Here is a 15775-nt window from a genome sequence, read left to right as displayed (position 1 = left end):
AGCCTAAAGAATCTTTTCGCTGCAACCGCAGATAAAAGCACTCTTCTCTATCACCGGGAAAACGGGCATTTTGTCTTTGTCATTCTGTCTCTGACATTAGTCCTCCTCCTGCTACTCCTTCTCCAGAAACAACATGTCATCGCGCTGAACGGCCAATTTTTCTGCGGCCCAAAAGGCTCATCTACATCTACCAATTTTTTTAACAATTTTTCAAAGCTTCAAAAGTATTGAGACTGTAACATGAACCAATTTTTTCAACAGGGCTGCCTCCAGGCTCTGTTACAAATTAAGCAACAGTGAGCTTTTTTCTTTAAAAAAATGTTTATGGGTTTCACCTGCCCTCTCGGTTGATAAATTTTTCAGAGGTACACTTGTACTCTTGGTACACTATTTTTGGGGCCCACGCCTACACTCTTATCCAACAAATTTTTCCGGCCTTCGCCTACGCTCATGGTATCCCAATGTTTCAGAGGGAAACTATACTATACTATTACTACAGAAATTTTACTGGGGCCTGCCTCCCTGCCTATACTTCTGCTACAAGAAAGTTACAGGGGTCTGCCTATACTGCTGCCACTTACATGTTACAGGGGTCTGCCTATACTGCTGCCACTTCAATGTTACAGGTCTCCCTATACTTTTGCAACGTAAATCTTACAGGGGTCTTCCTATACTGCTTCCACAAGAATGTTACTGGGGTCTGCCTATACTGCGGCACCATTAATTTTACTGGGGTTTGGCAATACTGCTGCCACAAGGATGTTACTGGGGTCTGCTAATACTGCTGCCACATTAATGTTACAGGGGTCTGCCTATGCTTCTGCTACTTAAATGTTACAGGGGTCTTCTTATAATACTGCTGCTGTAAAAATGTTTCAGGGTTCTGCTTATACTGCTGCAACAGAAATGTTACTGGGGTCTGCCTATACTTCTACTACAGACATGTTACAGGGGTCTGCCTATGCTTCTGCTACATAAATGATATAGGGGTCTGCTTATACTGCTGCTACAGAAATGTTACAGGGGTCTGCCTATACTACTGCTACATAACTGTTACTGGGGTCTGCCTATACTTCTGCCACATAAATGTTACAGGGGTCTGCCTGTACTGCTGCCACTTAAATGTTACAGGAGTCTACCTATACTTCTGCTACAAGAATGTAACTGGGGTCTGCCTATACTTCTGCCACGTAAATGTTACAGGGGGTCTGCATATACTGCTGCTACACAAATGTTACAGGGGTCTGCCTATACTTCTGCTAATGAAATGTTACTGGGGTCTGTCTATACTGTTACTACAGAAATGTTAATGGGGTCTCCCTAGAGTTCTGCAACACAAATGTTACTGGGGTCAGCTTATACCTTTGCTACAGGAATATTACAGGGGTCTGTGTATACTATGGGTGCACTAAGTCTTCCCATCTGGCCCCCCCAAAAAAGCAGACTGACTAGGGCATGGCGTGTGGGCCACGGCTAACATGTATTTCCTCTCACGTAACCTCAGCTATCCGGGGCACTGCAATGGGATTTCTTTATGTACCGCCTGTGTGTTCCTGCTAGCCACCCATGCTGTGGGTGCACACAGACTTGCCATAGCGGAGTTATACCTGTCTGTCCCCAAAACACTGACAGACTAGGGTAGGATGCAGAGTGCAGATGGTTTACCCCTTGTGTTGTCAATGAGGTATCCGACACCCAAACAGAATGAGTAGTGTGTGGACACATGGAGTCCCCATTGCTATGTCACTCGCGGCACCTTGGGCCACACAAGGTGTTTGCTGGGACCGAGGCAGACCCAGGGCCCACTCACATACTTCCCACACAGAGTATTGCTGCATTGTGGAGATGTGTAGAAGTGCTGGGCTGGCAGCGGAGTCCCCTTTATGCCCACGTTTGCAGCTCCTGATGGAGGTGGCAAAGGATTGGAATGAAGATCGAACGTCAATCTATTATCAATTCTCAACAGCATTGTGAGCTATCGCCACCCCCCCCTCTTTCGAAGAGGGTCGCTGCCTGGCCCTGCCAACTCTCTGCAGTGTATGCCTCCGGTTCCTCCACATGGCAGCCGCACTTATAAATAGACATGAGGGTGTGGCTATGAGGCAAGCGTGTGGCATGAGGGCAGCTGAAGGCTGCACAGGGGCACTTTTGTGTGCGCTGCGGACGCAGGGTCGTGCGGGGGGTCGGGCAGCATGTAACCCAGGAGAAGAGGCAGTGGTGTGTCCCACAGGCAGTGATTGTGCTTGGTTGGAGGTAGTGTGGTGCTTAGCTAAGATATGCCTTGCTAATGAGTGTTTGTCTGAAGTAAAAATTGTTGGGGGAGGGGGGGGGGCACTCTTGCCGCTATTGTGGCTTAATAGTGGGACCTGGGAACCTGAGATGCAGCCCAGCATGTAGCCCCTCGCCTGCCCTATCCGTTTCTGTGTTGTTTTCATCACTTTCGTAGGTTTTGAAGATTTGCACAAATGAAAACCTTAGTGAGCATCGGTGATATACCAAAATGCCAAATTGACTTCAATGGGGTTCGTTACTTGAAATGAACCCTCAAGCATCGCTGAAAGCTCAACTTGAGCAACGAGCACCCGAGCATTTTGGTGTTCGCTTATCTCTAAATATAACTGATTGCTCAGACACGCTCTAGTAGGAGAGGACGCGGCCACTGACGTAACTATAGGGGATGCGGTTGCACCCGGGCCCAGGAGCCTTAGGGGGCCCATAAGGCCTCTTGTCTCCATATAGGGAGCCCAGTACTATGAATAAAGCATTATAGTTGGGGGCCCTGTTACAGGTTTTGCATTGGAGCCCAGTTGCTTTAAGTTACGCCTTTGTGTTGAGGGGTTAAGAGAAGTTGGGGGGACCCAAGATAAACTTTTGCACCCGGGCCCATTAGCCTTTAGTTACGCCCCTGGACGTGGTCCTTAATTTTAAAAAAGTTTTTTCATTTTTGTTTCTTCCTCCCCACTTTTAAAGAGATCATAACTTTTATTTTTCCTTGACCTTAGATGTCTAAAGGCTTGATTTTTATGGGAAGATTTAATTTGTCAATGGTTCTAGTTAATGTACCATAAAATGTACTGGTGTGGATAAAAAAATGCAAATTCACGATCTTTGCAGGGGGTCTTGTTTTTACTGCATACAAACAGTGATAAAAATAGCATGCTAACTTTATTCTGTGGGTCAGTACTAGAGATGAGCGAACGTGCTCGTTTAGAGCAATTACTCGATTGAGCATCGCTTTTTTCGAGTAACTGCCTAATCGGGCGAAAACATTCGGGGGGGGGGTGAGCGGAGGGTTGTGGTGGGGAGTCGGGGGGAAAGAGAGAGAGCTCCCCCCTGTTCCCCCCTGCTACCCCCCGCTCCACCCCACCGCCTCCCGCCCCCTGGCGCCCCTTGAATCTTTTCGCCCGAGTAGGCAGTTACTCGGAAAAAGCGACGCTCATTCGAGTAATAGCCCTAAACGAGCACGTTCACTCATCTCTAGTCAGTATGATTACTATGATACTAAATTTATAGTTTTTTTGGCTGTACAACTTTTTAATTAGAAAATAATTTAAAACATACTTGTGTGTGTGTGTGTATATATGTGTATATATATATATATATATATATATATATATATATATATATATATATATATAGTGAGACGGTGACCGGCAAGGTGCTGGAGGGCAGGTATATTTCGCCTAGGATGCTCTCCTATGTTGCTTTGGGGAGCGCTTGGGCAGATACGTGCCACCGAGCAGCCTGGGCTCGGTGGAGGAAGCCGGCAGTATAGTGTTAGTAGCATTAAGCTACTAACACGTTGTAGCAAGTAGGTGGCTCCAAGCCGCATAATCCGGGCCAGCTTTTCCTGGAGTGACCAAAGTGAAGGGTGGGATGGTCACTCCCACGTACCAGGTGAGGCTGGTACCAGGCCATATAAAGCCTGGGCCTACAGGGCCTAGGGGAGAGCTGAGACCTCTGCAGGTCTGAAAGTCCTGGCTGGCTGTGTGCAGGAGCCATTTGTGTTACCAGTGTGTAGACAGGGACGCTCCATGTATAGTAAGTGCTCAGACGAGCAGGATTTACGTTATGTTTGCCTGATGTGAAGGCCTGTATTTTGGCTTTGTTTGCTTGGAAATAAACCCAGGCAAAGCCTGGACTAAAGACTTTATCGCAAGTGTCACTGTCTCTGACTGCTTATGCCCAGGTTGCTACCGATCCTAAACGCTAATCCCTCACAATATATATATATATATATATTCTGACAGCCGTAACTTTTTTATCTCCTGCCGATGTTGTGATAGGGCTCGTCTTTTTGCAGAACCTCCTGTAGTTTCTATTGGAGTACTTATGACTTTTTAATCACTTTTTAGTCCATTTTTTCTTGGAGACAGGGTGACTATGTGGGAGTTTTTTTTAAATTCTGAATACAGTTAAGGGCTCTTTTTAAAAAAAAACTCTCAATATCCGTTATTTTTTATAAAGAAAAACTTTATTTTTCAATTTTTTTTTTCTAGTTAATTTTTTAGAGGGCACGGAGAAAAAAGATAAATTCTGCTGTTTTTGGGGGATATTTTTATAGCGTTAATCATGCAGCATACATGACTTAGTACATTTTTCTGCGGGTTGGTACGATTACAACTATACCAAAATGATTTTTTTTAGGTTTTTCGATATTGGCACCACAAGAATTCTCATTTTTGGAAAATATTTTTTTTATTGGATCGTTGCTAGAGATGAGCGAGCGTACTCGGAAAAGCACTACTCCCTCGAGTAATTTGCTTTATCCGAGTATCGCTGTGCTCGTCCTTGAAGATTCGGGTGCCACTGCGGCTGACAGGTGAGTCGCAGCGGGGAGCAGGGGAGAGCGGGCGGGAGAGAAAGATCTCCCCTCCGTTCCTCCCCGCTCTCCCCTGCAGCTCCCCGCTCCGTGCCGACACCCGTATCTTCAGGGACGAGCACAGCGATACTCGGATAAAGCAAATTACTCGAGCGAGTACTGCTTTTCCGAGTACGCTCGCTCATCTCTAATTGTTGCATTAAAATTCTCATAAAGTTCTTACTTTTCCATGGACGGAGCACTGTGAGGGCTTGTTTTTTGCGTGATGAGCTGTAGTTTTATTGGCACCATTTTAGGGTACGTATATGGCTTTTTTGATCACTTTTTTTCTTTTTTTTGGAAGGTATGAACACAAAAAGCATTGGCTCAGCTTTTTGCTTGCTTTCATAGTGTGTGCTGTGCAGGGAAAAAAGTTTGTTCCACTTTATTGTACAAATGCTACGATACAAAACATGTAGGATTTTTTATTTAATTTTTTAAACGAAGAGAAAAAATTGTGCAAAAAATAGTGGGTTTTTTTAAAAAACATTTTTTATATCCCTGCAGGGAACTTATAGAATTATAGAATGGTAGAGTTGGAAGGAACCTCCAGGGTCATCAGGTCCGCCCCCTGCTCAGTGCAGGATCACTAAATCATCCTAGACAGATGTTTGTCCAGCATTTGTTTGAACACTTACATTGAAGGAGAACTCACCACCTCCCGTGGTAACCTGTTCCACTCATTGATCACCCGCACTGTCTAATATCTAATCTGTGTCTCCTCCCTTTCAGTTTCATCCCATTGCTTCTTGCCGTTCCTTGTGCAGATGAGAATAGAGCTGATCCCTCTGCACTGTGACAGCCCTGCAGATATTTGTAGACAGCTATTAAGTCTCCTCTCAGCCTTCTTTTTTGCAAGCTAAACATTCCCAGATCCTTTAACCATTCTTCATGGGACATGATTTGCAGACTGCTCACCATCTTGGTTACTCTTCTCTGAACTTGCTCCAGTTTGTCTATGTCTTTTTTAAAGTGCACTGCCCAGAACTGGACACAATATTCCAGATGAGGTCTGACTAAGGAAGAGTAGAGGGGGATAATGACCTCACGTGATCTAGACTCTATGGTTCTCTTAATACATCCAAGAATTGTGTTTTCCTTTTTGGTTGCTGCATCACATTGTTGGCTCATGTTCAGTCTATGATCTATTAGTATACCCAAGTCTATTTCACATGTGCTGCTGCTTAGCCCAATTCCTCCCATTCTGTATGTGCTTTCTGCATTTTTCTTGCCCGGATGTAGGACTTTACATTTCTGCTTGTTAAATACCATTCTGTTAGACGCCGACCACTGTGCAAGCTTTTCTACATCTTTTTGAATCCTCTTTTCCTTAGTGTTAGCTATCCCTCCTAGCTTTGTGTCGTTGGCAAATTTGATTAGTTTCCCATCAATTCCCTCCTCCAGATCATTTATAAAAATGTTGAACATCACTGGGCCTAGGACAGAGCCTTGTGGTACCCCACTTGATACATTCTTCCTCTTGGATTTGCAGCCATTTATGACCACTCTTTGAGTACGATCACTCAGCCAGTTGTGAATCCACCTAACAGTTGCCTTGTCAATCCCATGTTTGGTCATTTTTTTAATAAGTATGGTATGAGATACTTTGTCAAATGCTTTACTAAGGTCCAGATATACATGAATTTGTGATGCCATGATCACATAGTATATTGCAGTACTTCTGTACTTCAATGCATTATTGTTTTTCATAGCAAACACAGGTCATGGTAAACCAGGACACCATTATCTGGTGTCTGGTTGCCATGGTAATCCACCAGCCCTACACAATTACATGGCTTAGCATGCAGTGGAAGAGATAAGGAAACGGCATATGACTGGGGACTGGGATAGAAAGGGTTAAAAAGCGAACGTAGCAGGGTGGGAGGAGTCTAGGACAGGAAGTGAAGAGGGAGGGGAGTGGAAGAAGACTAGAGAAGACGACACGAGGAGAAAAAGGAGAGATCTGGAGCGGAGAAGACCTACAGTGCAAATAAGGCGAAAGAAAGCAAAGAAGACAGACTGTGGAATAAGAGGAGCCGAAGAGCAGGAGAGGCTTACAGAAAGGGTGCAGTGAGCGAGTCAGGAGCGGCAAGCAGGAAGAAGGAGAAAGAGCGGTCACGCCGTTGGAAAGGAGAAGCCCCAAGATGGAGGACCTACGGGAGAGGATCCAGCAAGCGGTACAGCAGGATGGCACCGGGTGGCTTGAGGAGCTCGGGATCGGAGTCCGGGATGCCAACGGAGCCGGCAGCACGGGAGCCAGCAACCAGGGGAGGAGCAGTACAAGAGGGGGATGCCGGGCGAGGCCGCCCGAGGAGAAGAAAGAATCCCCCGGCGAGACTCAGTCCGAGTCCCGCCACAAAGAGAGGCGGCCGGAAGAATAGTCAGGGAGGCGAAAGGCTGCGGGGAGCAGAGCGCGCCGGGAGGAAAATGGCGGCAACTTCAAACCGCGCGGCGGGAGGAACGCCCGCGGGGGACGTGCGGTCACCGCCAACCGGTAGTCCGCGACAAGAAGGAGGACATCCAGCAGCATCGCGGGCATGCTCCGGTCCGGCTGAGCAGCGCATGGCAGGGCGCAGGACAGCCGAAACGCGGTCACTACCAACCGGTAGTCCGCGGCAAGGAGGAGGACATCCGGCAGCATTGCGGGCATGCTCCGGTCCGGCTGAGCAGCGCAGGGCAAGGCGCAGGACAGCCGAAGCGCAGTCACTACCAACCGGTAGTCCGCGGCAAGGAGGAGGACGCACGGCAGCATCACGGGCATGCTCCGGCCCGGCAGATCAGCGCGCACCCGGGCACATGACAGCTGAGGAGCGGTCACCACCAGCCGGTGGTCCGCGGGAGAGAGGAAGAGGCACAGCAGCTGCTAGGGCATGCTCTGGCTTGGCGGATCAGCGCGCGGCTGGGCGCACGACAGCCATTTCCAGCATTGTGGATGTACAAAGAGGAAGGAGGGAAGCAAGGGGAAGCGGACAGCACGGCTCCAGACACACCCAGGATGGCGGCGGCACCAGCCAACGGCTACAGGTAGAGGCGATGGGGGAGGGGAATAGAGAGCTGGCGAGGAAAGAGGCCAGGGGCCAGGGCTCTGTAGGATATAGCCGCAGCTTAGAAGGGGGGGGACAGTATAGCACGGCCACTAGCACATCAAGCAGCATCGGCTGTAGATCAGCAAGCATGCATGGCAGCGACAGGGGTAGAGGGTATATAACGGAGGATAGCGGGAGCATGTTTTCGGACCGCACCCCTGTAAGAGCCCAGGTCCTTTGCTCCAGCGACCCCCTTTTCACGCAGGGTACTAGCAGTCCGTGTCATCAGCGGCCCCCCCCTTTCCGCCTTTTACCACATATCCCCCCATAGCGGGCACAGCAACCAAGGGGGGCGCAGGATCATCCACTCGCAGCAGCCAGACATTAGGGCCCAAAGCTCCCATAGGCGCTGCTATGTTAACCCGCGTTTCGTGCGGGCCCTCTCCCCGGCGGGGGGAGAGTCGTCTTATAGTAACGTCAGCCGCGCCAGCAGCAATAGGCAGGGTCAGGGCGCTAAGCGCAGGCAGAGGGAGAGAGCGAGGAGAGAGCGATACCAGCGCAAGCGGGATAGTGAGCAAGGTAAGCTAGTCTCTGAGGCCAGTAGAGGTAGGGTTAGGGCAAGCAGTGAGAATGAGGGCGACAGGTACATCGGTCCGTAGGTACATAGGCATCAAACGGAAGCCTACCGCCAACCAGAGTTATCGCCAACGACTCATACAAGCAGGGATTCAATACGCCGCACGGGGCGGGATTTTTCGCAAGAACGGCCGGAGCTGGGCCACCTTGGAACAGAACAAGGAAGGAGGGCTCGAGAGGCTCTGCACGCGAGTGTTCGGCAGCCCTCGCCCGACAGGGGCAGGAGCCCAGGAGGAAGGCCGGCAAGGACCACGCCCTTGGCATCGCCGGAGGTCGGCCAAGCCGGTGAGTCTAACTATTTAAATGCGTGGAAAAATGTGATGGATCCCGCTAAGGCGGCAGATGGAAGTGATTTGGTTAATGTGTTAAAATCGCTGTTGAGCAAGGTGGATCAAAAAGATGTGTTTTTTCAGAGTCCTGTGGATCCCCAGGGGGCGTGGGCCCGCCTGCGGGGCAGGAGGTGGGATGCTCAACAGCCGGTGGTGATGTGGTAAATGTGATGGATCCCGCTAAGACGGCGGATAGAAGTGATTTGGTTAATGTGTTAAAATCGCTGTTGAGCTCGCCTGCGATACATAAAGATGTTGTATGCTCAACAGCCGGTGGTGAGGCGGACCCTTGAGAGGGGTTTAAGATACGCCGACCCGTTGTTTTGTGGTGTGGCCCCGTTAGGGGTCGGTTTGTCGGATGAGTTATTGGAAAAAATGCGAAAAGGTGTTTATGTGGTTTTTTGGTCCTTGCTATCGGTGGACCACGGGATGGAAAACTTTGGTAATTGGCTGCAAGCGTTCATGGTGTTGGCATACATTACATGCCAGCATCAGCCTAAAAAGGTCCCGAGCTTATGGTGTACCTTAACACCATATTTAGCGCATATAAATTACACTGCGCGCTGCCTGGTAGCGGTATGATGAAGATTTCAGACGCCGGGTATCGGGCGTAAGCCACATAAGTTGGGCGTCAAAAGCTACTGACGTATGGATACAGCTTATTTTGGCGCAGCGTCCGCAAAGACCCTCCTTTCAAGGGGGAGCCGCGGGGAGCAGTCAACAGCCCCCCCCCCCCCCGCGGCCTCTCCGAGACCAAATGGCTCCTGTTGGCTTTACAACAAGGGCCATTGCAGGTTTCACGCCTCCTGCAAGTTTAGACATGAGTGTTCTGTCTGCGGGGGCCAACATGCCGCGGTACATTGCTTCAGGAAGCAAAGAGCATCAGGCGCGGGGGGTGGTGCCAGTGGAGCACCGATCCCCGGTGAAAAGCATATACCTGTTCCAGTGGCTCGACAAATACGACAGGAGGCAGGAGGCAAGAATTCTTAGAGAGGGTTTTTCCGTCGGTTTTGTCATTCCTTTTTTCGTTTCAGCCAGCTTCCACGTTGTGGGCAAATTTAAAATTGGCAACCGACAATTTAGAATTAGTAAAGAGAAAGTGTTAAAAGAGGTAGAGCTGGGCCGTATGGCGGGCCCTTTCGAGGAGCCTCCATTCGTTAATTTGCGGGTCTCTCTACTGGGGCTAGTTCCCAAAAAGGAGGCCGGCAAGTTCCGCCTGATATATCAGCTATCCTTCCCAAGAGGGGAGTCGGTAAATGATGGCATTTCAAAAGAACAAGCCTCTGTGGTTTACACTTCTTTTGATCACGCGGTGTTGCTAGTTAGAATGGCGGGAAAACGGGCTCAGTTAGCAAAAGCTGATATTGAGTCTGCTTTCCTGTTGTTGCCTGTCCACCCTGAGTGTATTCACCTACTGGGGTGCAAAGTGGACAACCAATTCTTTTTTCTTTGATATGTGTTTACCGATGGGTTGCTCCATTTCATGTTACTATTTTGCGCTTTTCAGCTCCTTCCTGGATTGGATGCTCAGGTATAAAACAGGCATTTCATCGGTGTCACATTACCTTGATGATTTCCTGTTCATCGGAACGGAAGCATCAGGTGTTTGCGGGTTTTGGTTATGCACATTTTGTAAGCTCATGCAGCAGGCCGGGGTTCCGTTGTCTGAAGAAAAAATGATGGGGTCCAGTGACCAGGTTGACATTTCTCGGGATCGAGATCGACACTGAAAAATGGTTTTCAGGTTACCGTTAGACAAAGTAGCCCGCTTGCGCCAGACGATAAGAGAGGTAGCGCGCTGCAAGAAGGCCACGCTGCGACAAGTTCAGGTCCTGATGGGTTTGTTAAACTTTGCACGCAAAGTGATCCCCATGGGTCGTGTTTTTTCGAGAAGGTTATCACTGGCGACAGTGGGAGTAAAGGAGCCCCACCATTTAGTAAGGATCACTCAAGGAATCAGAGCTGATTTGCATATATGGAGTGTATTTTGGAATCGTTCAACAGGCAAGTGGTGTGCCCTAAGGAAGAGTGGTCGGGTTCTGAGCTCTGTTTGTTCGCTGATGCAGCGGGCTCGGGTGGTTTTCGGGGTCATTTTCCGGAACCACTGGTGCAGGGGACCCTGGTCAGTATCCTGGATTGAGAGACAATGGAACAAAAACATCACGTTGTTGGAGTTTTTTCCCACTGGTGGTGGCTTTGGAGTTATGGGGAGAGGAACTCCAGGATCATAAGATCAGTTTTTGGTCCGATAACTTGTCGGTTCTCCAAACCATCAATACGAAGTCTTCGGCTTCCCCGCCGGTATTGGCACTTTTAAGTTGTCTACAACGGAACATTTATTTACGGGCGAAGCATGTTCCGGGTTATAAAAATCAAGCAGCTGACGCACTCTCTCGTTTGAAAATGGAGCGGTTCAGGGAGCGGCACCCACAGGCGGAGGCCGAGGGGATACGCTGCCCGCTTTCCTTATGGAGTCTGGCAGAAGAGAGCTGCTGAAGCTAGTGGAGACATCGGTGGCAGCGTCGGATAAACGGTTGTCGGTTGATGCAGCAAAAAAAACACCTGTCAGGTGTGGCGTTTTTTATTGAAATTACATGGTTTTGAAGTTGTTACCAAAGAGTTCGTCTTTCGTCAAATCGGGCATGGTTGGAAGAAGGACAAGGGCCGGGTTGATGCCCGCCGTCCTATAACATCCGGTATTGTGTAAATTGTTGGACAGTTTAGAGATCATCTGCATTAACGGTTCGGAAACCTTATTGTTCAGGACGGCGTTTTTGCTCGCGTTTTTTGCGGCTTTAAGGATCGGGGAGATTGTCCCAGTTACTAAAAAAAAAAAAAAAAGCAGGGCCACCAGGGCCCACGGTGAGCAATTTTGGTTCACTCTTCGGGTCTTCCCCTTAACCGCTTTCAATTTTCACGGTGCTACGGTTCGCTTTGCGGTCAGCGGGTTTTGATCCATCGAAGTTTGGGACGCACTCGTTTAGAATCGGTGCGGCCACCTCGGCAGACGCGGGTGGCATGAGCGAAGAAGGTTTGAAAAGACTGAGCAGGTGGAAATCTCTAGCATATAAATCTTATGTGAGACTGGATCTGATGGTTGGTGATGTCCGCTAGTTTTTCTACCGGCAGGGCAATGTTTCCGCTATTTTGAGAACGGGTTTTTTCCTGTGTATTCCTTTTGTTTTTCTCAGCCGTGGAGCCGGGGAAGGTGTACATCATGGGCCATTCTTACATTTATGGTGCACAAAAGAGGGCAGCAGTGCGGCCATTAGGAGAGAACTTGGGCCTAACCGAAACATCTGTAACCTGGCACGGAGTACGGGGATTACAGTGGCCCGACATGCTGAAACTGGTAATAGACATAAGCAGGCGTACCCCCCGGAGAGTGGTGTTGGTCGTTCACGCGAGGGGGGAACGACCTGGGTAAGATAAAGACTCGTGATCTTTTGGCTATTATGAAGCAGGACATTTTGCGTTTCCATGATTGTTTTCTAGGAGTGATAATTGTATGGTCGGACATAGTAGCGAGAAGAAACTGGAGAGGAGCCAGAGATTTGGGGGCAATAGAGTGAGGAGGTTGGTCAACATGAAAATGTCGCAGTTCGTTCACTCTATCGGAGGTTTGGCGGTTTGACACTGGGAGTTAGAGGACAAAGAAAAAGGGGCATTGAGGGAGGACGGGGTCCACCTCTATGAGTTAGGGTTAGATACATTTTATCAGGCTTGCAGGATGGCGTAGGGGCAGCCTTAGCTAGGGTTGGTGGGGTGGGACGGAATGAGCCGCAGCGGTATGGCATATCCCGTGTGGCCCAGAATTAGTCCATGCTGGATAGGGATAGGAGAGGAAGGTTTGCAAGCCGGAGGACCGGGGCTTACGAATGCCCTCGGGGACGGTTTGCGGACTCATAAAGTTAACCTTCGTACAGCATGGATAGGGTTTTGATATTAAAAGTTATTAATAATGTGTTTATCATATGTTAAGTTAATAAAGCTGTGGCCTACCCCACATTTATATAGCAAGAAGTTTCAGACATGTTTTTGTTTTAGATAAGTGAGCAGCTTCGGTAAGTTGGTGTCCCCAGTCATGAAGGAGGGGTTGTATTCCATCACTTTCTGGAAACTAACCTATGACATTTCTCTTTCCATTGACTCTTATTCATTGCAGCACCTATAAAGCACAAACTATTCTGTGCTGTTGATACAGACAATACAGGAATGTGTGCCTCCAATATGGCCGACCCTATACAGACAATAAAGAAAGAAGGTGTCTCCAATATGGCCACTCCTATTCAGACAATACAGGAAGGAAGTGTTTCCAATATGACCACCCCTATACAAACAATACAGGAAGGAAGTGTGTTGCTACAATATGGCCACCCCTAGATAGACAATAAAGTAAGGAGGTGTCTCCAATATGGCCGTCCCTGTACAGACAATACAGGAAGGAAATGTGTGTCTCCAATATGGCCACCCCTATGCAGACAATATAGGAAGGAACAGTGGGCTTCCAATATGGCCACCCGTATACAGACTGTATATGAAGGAAGTGTGTGCCTCCAATATGGCCACCCCTATACAGAAAGGAAGTGCACATTTCTAATATGGCAGCCCCCTATACAGATAATACATAAAGAAAGTGTGTGCCTCCAATATGGCCACCCTCATACAGAGAATTTAGGAAATGTGTGTCCAGCATGGCCTGAGGGCCTCGTGTGGCGCAGAATGTTAAGTCCAACTGAAGGTTGCAGGTTCAATCACCATATGGTTAAGGTAGCCGGCTCAAGGTTGACTCAGCCTTCCATTCTTCTGAGATCAGTAAGATAAGTACCCAGCTTGCTGGGGAAGTAATAAAAAAGCAAACAAAAAAAATTACCTGAAAAGCGCTGCGGAATGAGTTGGCAAATAAATAGTCCGCTTCCCTTTCCCTTGAGTCAGGAGGGGTATCATCACTCTTTAAGGAGAGCACTTGGAAGGTGAGTGAGGAGACTTATAAGGCCATGCATGCTCCTCTAGGGAAATATATGCAAATAAGGGAGATGGAACAATACCTCTGCAGCGCCACCTATTGGATGGCAGCATTCCCGCAAATCAATGTCCAACCCTTTATACAGGTGGCGCTGCAGAGGTATTGTTCTATCTTCCTTATTTGCATATATTTCCCATGGCCTTATAAGTCTCCTCACTCACCTTCTAGGCGCTCTCCTTAAGGAGTGATGATACCCCCTCCCAATTCACATTCATAGATCTCTCACTAGCCAAGCCAGAATCCTACTACACACTGATGAGGGGTAAACACCCCAAAACAGCTGTCTGTGTATGAATTATTGGTTTTCAATTCCCAGTTATTGTTCTAAAGACCTATATAAAGGGTTGGACATTGATTTGCAGGAATGCTGCCATCCAATAGGTGGCGCTGCAGAGGTATTGTTCCATCTTCCTTATTTCCAGCATGACTTGCACACCTAATACATTTGTCACACTCCAGTGCTGTCTTTACTTAGACTGGTATGGAAAACATTGGTTGTGTGCTGTAAATCTCCTCTATTATTTCCCTTCCACAGATTGAAATTTACATACATGAGAAATTCAAAGGGGTTTTCCGACCTTCACAAAATCCTCGTCAGCAGTCTGCAAATAACTAAGAAAGAGAAACGGAAATTACTTAATTCTGAAGCTGAGTTTTATTTTTGTAACGCCAGTACCCACTGCATCTTGTTCCATTGGTGGAGCCGTGGTGTGTAGTACGTGGATATGTGATGGCACAGTTCCATTGGTGGAGCCGTGGTGTGTAGTACGTGGATATGTGATGGCACAGCCAATCAATAAATTTGGTGTAACCTGACATGTACCAATCTTGTATTTGCTGCAGATGTTACATGTCTACCGCACCAAAATGTCTCAGGTTCCCCAAAAAGGAGGGCTTCCCTGTAGAGGACTTTTCTCCCAGATCACCCAGGGTTCGTTGGTCGTTCAGTGGTCCTGCAGTCTGCACAGTGGAAGATAAGCACTTGTGTATGTACTGTCTCGGTGATAATGACAGCAGAGACAAAATCCTGTCCTTGTTGTCATCACTGAACCACCAATGGCCCTATGGCTGGCAGGGTACTGGTGTAACTTGACGGCACCGGAAGCTGGGGGTTTGACAGGAGTTCCATGGAGGAACGCCCCTGTCACACCCCTAGCTGCTGATTGGGTCAAGACTAGAGATGAGCGAGCATACTCGTCCGAGCTTGATTCTCGTTCGAGTATTAGGGTGCTCGAGATGCTCGTTACTCGAGACGAGCACCACGCGGTACTTGTCTCGATTAAGCGAGCACTGACCATTGAATTCAATGGAGCCGGCAATACAGCCGGCTCCATAGAAAGCAATGGGCTGCCGGCGATCGCGGGATGAATTGTCGGGAAGGGCTTAAATATATAAGCCCTTCCCTGCAATTCATCCAGAAATGTGTAAAAATAAAAAAAATATATATATATACTCACCTTGTCCCGGCAGAACGATGTTAGCCCATTGAATTCAATGGAGCCGGCAATACAGCCGGCTCCATTGAATTCAATGGGCTAACATCGTTCTTCTCTGCCACAGCTGTTACAGCTGTGGCAGAGGAGAACGATCTTTGCGCTGACAGTGCGGGGGGGGGGGGGGGGAGGGTGTCTCAGTCTTGCCACTATTGTGGCTTAATAGTGGGACCTGGGAACTTGAGATGCAGCCCAACATGTAGCCCCTCGCCTGCCCTATCCGTTTCTGTGTTGTTCCCATCACTTTCTTGAATTTCCCAGGTTTTCACAAATGAAAACCTAAGCGAGCATCGGCGATATACAAAAATGCTCAAGTCGCCCATTGACTTCAATGGGGTTCGTTACTCGAAACGAACTCTCGAGCATCACTGAAAGTTCGACTCGAGTAACGAGCACCCGAGCAT

Source organism: Eleutherodactylus coqui, chromosome 5 (genome assembly GCF_035609145.1).
Source record: "Eleutherodactylus coqui strain aEleCoq1 chromosome 5, aEleCoq1.hap1, whole genome shotgun sequence".
Classification (NCBI taxonomy): Eukaryota; Metazoa; Chordata; class Amphibia; order Anura; family Eleutherodactylidae; genus Eleutherodactylus; species Eleutherodactylus coqui.
Note: the sequence above shows the minus strand (reverse complement) of the source record.